We start from the raw sequence: 6,374 nt of genomic DNA on the forward strand, positions 1-6,374 counted from the left end.
ACTAAAGCAGGATAAATGAAACTACAGTAGCAAAACGATAGTATTTCCTTCTTTTAAAATTTTAACGTGCCATCAGAGGGACATTTTACAACACAGTTCACAATGCTCTGTGAGAAAATCAGTTTGGCTGGAAAAATGGGAAGTTCATTTAGGGGAGACAATGAGGAATGCACGGCAACTGAGAGAAGCTGTAGGGGAGAAACTATTATTCATGATACAGTACTTTTAATATCTCATTTATGAAAGAAATACTAGACAAAATCCAGTACATTACAGTATCGAGGTACTAATTATTGACTTCTGCTTGTGGCACAAATTTAGACACTTGTCAATGTGTATTCATACACATTTGGCTTACATCGAGGTCCACCCCCCTCCCTCATCAAGGCCGAATTACTGACCCCGTCAAGGATGCAACCCCCACAACAAGCTAACTAACTCCTGAGTACCTAATCACTGCTAGGTGAAAAGAAATGTGCCCAACCATTTGAACCTGGAATTCTCGATTGTGCGTCGAGAACAAACCCATCTGTACTACCGGGATCCTAACACAGCACAGGGTGGTACAGAGTAAATGTGGGGGATAAAGAGTACATCAAAAAAACAAAATCAAAATGTTTATTCAAGTAAAGTGCATACATACAAGGTGAGATACAAACATTGATGGATTTATTGATAGAGCTAGTACATACAAAACCTAAAGCCACTGTTACACAAGCGTTTAGGGCAGATGCCACATATGCCGATGAAGAGTACATGGGGGTAAAGAATACATACAGCTACATATGGAAAAACAGGGTGCATGTGCTGGTAGTATTGGACCCCAATACCCATTCTGTAGGTGTTCTAGTCCCTATTCTCATCCCATGGGGGGGGGCCCCCCCCCCGAGTGGGTTGTGGATCCCATACCCCTCCTGTGACCGGTATTGGTCCCCCTACCCATCCTGTGGGTGGTAATCTAGTGTACCCTATATGCGGTAGAGGTAATCCTGTAAAGGGGACTTCTACAAAACAACCCTCATTTGCAGAATTGTTTAAAAAGATACCTGAAGTTAGGTCTGCAGTAAGGGAAGTTACCATGGAAGTGGCTTCTTCTCAGGAAGCATCTAAATGTACTAGCAGGCTGATGGAGTAAAAAAAAAAAGGGCAGTAGTAATAGTAGGCATTAAGGAGCAAACAGAGTCCAGTCCAGCGGAGAGGAGAGACAAGGACAAAAACGAAGTTAATGAGATCCTTCAAGGGGTGAATACGGAGAGGGCTGACCAGAATAGTGAAAAGGTTTTCAGGCTCGGACAGTACAAGGGCAGAGACCGATTGATAAAGGTAGTATTCACGAGCGAGAACACAAAAGAGGAATTGTTGGCAAGGAAGAGCAGACTAGCAAAGGTACTGAAGTTCTAAAAAGTATTCATGCAGAGGAATATTACAAGTGACGAGAGAATGAGGGAGCGCAGGAAGAAAGAAAAGAATCGGGGAACCACATCCCCAAACCCTGCAATCACAGGGGAGTGAGGAACCCTTCATGAGTAGTTCAACAGCCAGTGAGAGAAGCACCACCCCTACCTTCCACCCAATAAGGCATCCTACCTGCCCCAACCCTGGGAGCCGGTCGGCCGAGCGGACAGCACGCTGGACTTGTGATCCTGTGGTCCTGGGTTCGATCCCAGGTGCCGGCGAGAAACAATGGGCAGAGTTTCTTTCACCCTATGCCCCTGTTACCTAGCAGTAAAATAGGTACCTGGGTGTTAGTCAGCTGTCACGGGCTGCTTCCTGGGGGTGGAGGCCTGGTCGAGGACCGGGCCGCGGGGACACTAAAAAGCCCCTAAATCATCTCAAGATAACCCCTGCCAGCTCCCACTAGGTGCCCACCTAGGGCACCCTCCCCAGGACCTCCCTTCTCCCCCACCCCCCTAAGCCCTGCCACAAACCCTCCCTCCTCTTCAGCCCCACCTTCTCCCCATCCCCCAAGCCTCTCTCCTCCTAAACCCCCCCCCCCCAAGCCTCCCCTTCTCCCATTTCCCCCCCCCCCCCAAGCTCCCTCCCTCCCTCCTCATACCAGATCCTCCCAGCCCCTGCACACCTCCAGCCCCCCTTTCCTCAGCCCTCCCATTCCAGACCCTCTCTGTTTCCCTGCTTCAGGGGAACCAACAGAAATTGAGAAAGGACAAAAAGTCATTCTTAGGGTGATATACTTGAACATAAACAGGATTACAAGCAAGATGAGTGAATGCAAGAGAAGTGAACCCAGATGTAATCGGACTCACAGAAACAAAACTCTCAGGAATCATAACAAATGCGGTATTTCCCCAGGACTACACTGCAATAAGAAAAGAGGGAAGGAAGTGGAGGTGGTGAAGTGGCCCTACTATGAGAACGAAATGAGTTTCAAGGAGATGGTTATCCCGGGATGCGAGGGCTTCAGAGACTACATAACAGGCACCATAACAATGGGAGGACCAAGAGTAGTAGTAGTAGCAGTGATATATAACCTTCCACTGAATGACAAGACCAAGGCAAGAGCATGACAACAGCAGCATGGCAGTTAACACTATAATTAAGAGGGCAGCCTCTGTTGCCTGTAGAAATAGATCCCATCTGCTCATCATGGGGGACTTATATTACGGAAGGATAGACTGGGAGAACAAGGAACCGCACGAGGTGAAGATACATGAGGGCTAAACTATTGGAAGTGGCGACAAACTTTTTAAGCCAGCATGTCAGGGAACCCACAAGGACAAGAGGAAACGATGAACCAGCGAGATTTGACCTAGCCTTCATTCTGAACAACTCCGACATAAGGAAAATCGGTTTCGAGGCCCCAATAAGAATGAGCTACCCCAGTATACCGACGTTTGAGTATCTGGTTGAAGAAGGGTTAATGAACAAGGGGACACAGGTGGAAACTGAGTACCCAAATAAGCCACAGGGATGTTAGAAAGAACTTTTTCAGTGTCAGAGTGGTTAACAGGTGGAATGCATTAGGCAATGATGTGGTGGAGGCTGACTCTATACACAGTTTCAAGTGTAGATACTGTATAATAAGAGTCCAGTAGGTTCAGGAATCTGTATACCAGTCGAGAGGCAGGACCAAAGAACCAGAGCTCGACCCCTGCAAGCGCAACTAGGCGAGGACACCGGAAGTGGAAATGGAAAATTACAATTATTGTTCAAAATTGATCAGACTATTCTGGTATCTACGGGATGGGACATACTATGGTACGTTAGGAAGGCTTGGTGCCTGGTGACAGCTAATAACTGCAAATCTACCACAGGGAAACTTAACATTAGCATCATAGGAACTATGAGCATTGTGACAAGTACTATGATAACCCGAGGACTGGTTGGTATGCAACCTGTCTTGTTGCATGGCATGGCTTCAATTCTCAAATAATTATAATCAGAAGAAAAGTCTGAAAATGTTCGCGTAATGAGGGAATCAGATTTACATAAACACAGTACACATGTCCTCACTCTTTAGATGCCTCAAACAAATGGCACTCATTTGCACACTTTATAATAGTTAAACGTTAGTAAAATATTTCTAAACTTTTATTTTTAAGCATTTAACGTAATGCATTTAATGGTGACAAAATTTGAAGGAAATTACTTTGAGACCTTTCAATTACTGCACCCTCTTCCAGAATCTTGATCTTTTGTCAAGAAATCTGGTTTTTGGAGGAAAACTCAGTGGCAAGATTCAGTCCATTGCTTGAAGTGATCCATTGTACAAGGGTCTGGATTTGGCAGGGTGAAATGTATAAAATGAATAAACTATTTGTAAGTGCATAAATGTATATAAAAAAAGTGCTTTAAATGTTTTTATTTCCTAATACAGTATTGGTTTTATTATACAATTAAACAAAATGCTCAGACATCAGAGATTCTATTAGATCTATATTAGTGTGAATAAACAGTACAGTACTGTATTGCCAAATGTACTGTTTCACAAACTTGCTTTGAAGCACCAAATGCAGCACTTTTTTTTTCCATTTTTTTTCTGTGGGGGTTTATAGATATATCTCGAGTTATATCTTGAGATGATTTCGGGGCTTTAGTGTCCCCGCGGCCCGGTCCTCGACCAGGCCTCCACCCCCAGCAAGCAGCCCGTGACAGCTGACTAACACCCAGGTACCTATTTTACTGCTAGGTAACAGGGGCATAGGGTGAAAGAAACTCTGCCCATTGTTTCTCGCCGGCGCCCGGGATCGACCCCGGGACCACAGGATCACAAGTCCAGCGTGCTGTCCGCTCGGCCGACCGGCTCCCTAGATGGCATGGACTACTGCTTAATATTGTGACTGCATATGCTGTAATTACTGAAGTGTTGTTACATCATAATAGCTATGCTCATGGTGTCCCATCTTCATAGTACTCTGTCATGTATTGCCTTGAAACGACTGGTTTTGGCATCTACCACTTAACTTGTTCCATCTGTCTAATATGTAAAAATGTTTACAATCATTTCACGTTTTCTAAGTAATTTGTTGAATTACTAGTATAACTACGAATTTAGTATCAAAATATTTTCAACTGAATTCTCTAAGATTATATACAAGAAAACTACAGCACAGTACAGTATTTACACAACGGCAATTTTCATACTTTTTCGAACTGGTCGATTCAAATAAAATAGCTCGGAAACTGAAAACCAAAAATTTTGTAATCAGATGACCGGCTTTAGTGTCACTGGCACATTTATTGTTCGGGGTATGGATGACGAGTTTTAGCATCAGAACACAAATGTTAACAAGACAATTTCTATGAAGTATATAAATCATTGTTATATCATATGATCACATTACATTAAGGCAATAAATTGTTCGCATCAGCATGTACATACCGAGTAATTTTAAAATTAAACAAATTCTAATATTCATTATCTTCAATTCTCAGATCATTTTTTACCAACAATGAATTTAAATGTTCAAATGCCCATTATAATTAACATACATAAAATACCTAGTACATAATAATGCAAGACTAGTATATACAGAATACAAACTACCTTCAGTATTGGTAAAGTGAAGTGTTTATGATGACCTCAGATTTGTATGTAAAACATGGCAACAATGTACATAAACTCTCCACATAATACCGACTATGAATATTTATACACAGTATAGTATATCCATTTGTATCTGAATGTATGCCCATATATATGAGCACATACATGATCACAAGCATGTATCAATATGTATGTAAACATTCAAATATGCATATATACAAAATTAATTATATAGTATACATACATATACAGATGAACACATGCATGCATTGAGCTATGAGGAAACTAGACTGACCAGTCTGCTCATTAAAACTTATTTAATGAAAAATAATATACGTAGCAATTTAGATTTGAATGAGTTTTCTACTGATGAAAATTCATCTGAATTCAGTAAATGATAATAGCAATACTAAGCAGACCAAGACTAAGTGACCTTTTGTAGCCACTTTCTATTTAATCACATGTTTGATATGAAGATCACTACCCATCTATACGCAACAGTTTCCTCCGTTAAATCGGAACGAGTGGTATCATACACAAAAATCTTGCATGTGTAGCAATCGTTCTACAATACCTTACCTTGTGGAAATTCTAAGGATCAACGTCCCTACAGCCCAGTCTCTGATCAGGCCTCCTAGTTGGTTATCTCGAGATGATTTCGGGGTTTTTAGTGTCCCCGCAGCCCGGTCCTCGACCAGGCCTCCACTCCCAGGAAGCAGCCCGTGACAGCTGACTAACACCCAGGTACGTATTTTACTGCTAGGTAACAGGGGCATAGGGTGAAAGAAACTCTGCCCATTGTTTCTCGCTGGCGCCTGGGATCGAACCCAGGACCACAAGTCCAACGTGCTGTCCGCTCGGCCGACCGGCTCCCCGGTCGGTTTAGTCAACTAGACCAGTTGGATGCAGTTGCTTGCAGCCTGATGTATGAATCACAGCCTGATTGAGCAGGTATTCTTTGTACGTGTTTATCAAGATCTCTTTCTAATACCACGAGAGGTCGGCCAGTTATGCCCCTTATGTGTAGCAGGAAAGTGTTGAGAAAATTGTGCCCTTTGATGGTGATAGCTATTTCTCAGAACTATCATGCTCTTATTTCTTTTACTGTTCTGAACTTTCTAAATTTTCTGTGTTCACAAAAAATGGGAATTCCAGTGGCACTAAATGTAGAAATATCTTGCGGCAATTGAATGTGAGTAAGTAAGCAGAAAGTTTTTAAGGAGTACCCAAAGTATGCACCAAGGAATCCTCTCTACATCATGAGAGAGTATTGTGAACAAGTAATTATTATAAGGTAAGAAGTCCGTGAAGACTACTCAGTACTGCCCGTGTTGCAGGACTGTATTGTGAACAAAGTGGTATCTACTAC

The sequence above is a fragment of the Procambarus clarkii genome, unplaced genomic scaffold (genome assembly GCF_040958095.1).
Source record: "Procambarus clarkii isolate CNS0578487 unplaced genomic scaffold, FALCON_Pclarkii_2.0 HiC_scaffold_106, whole genome shotgun sequence".
NCBI lineage: Eukaryota > Metazoa > Arthropoda > Malacostraca > Decapoda > Cambaridae > Procambarus > Procambarus clarkii.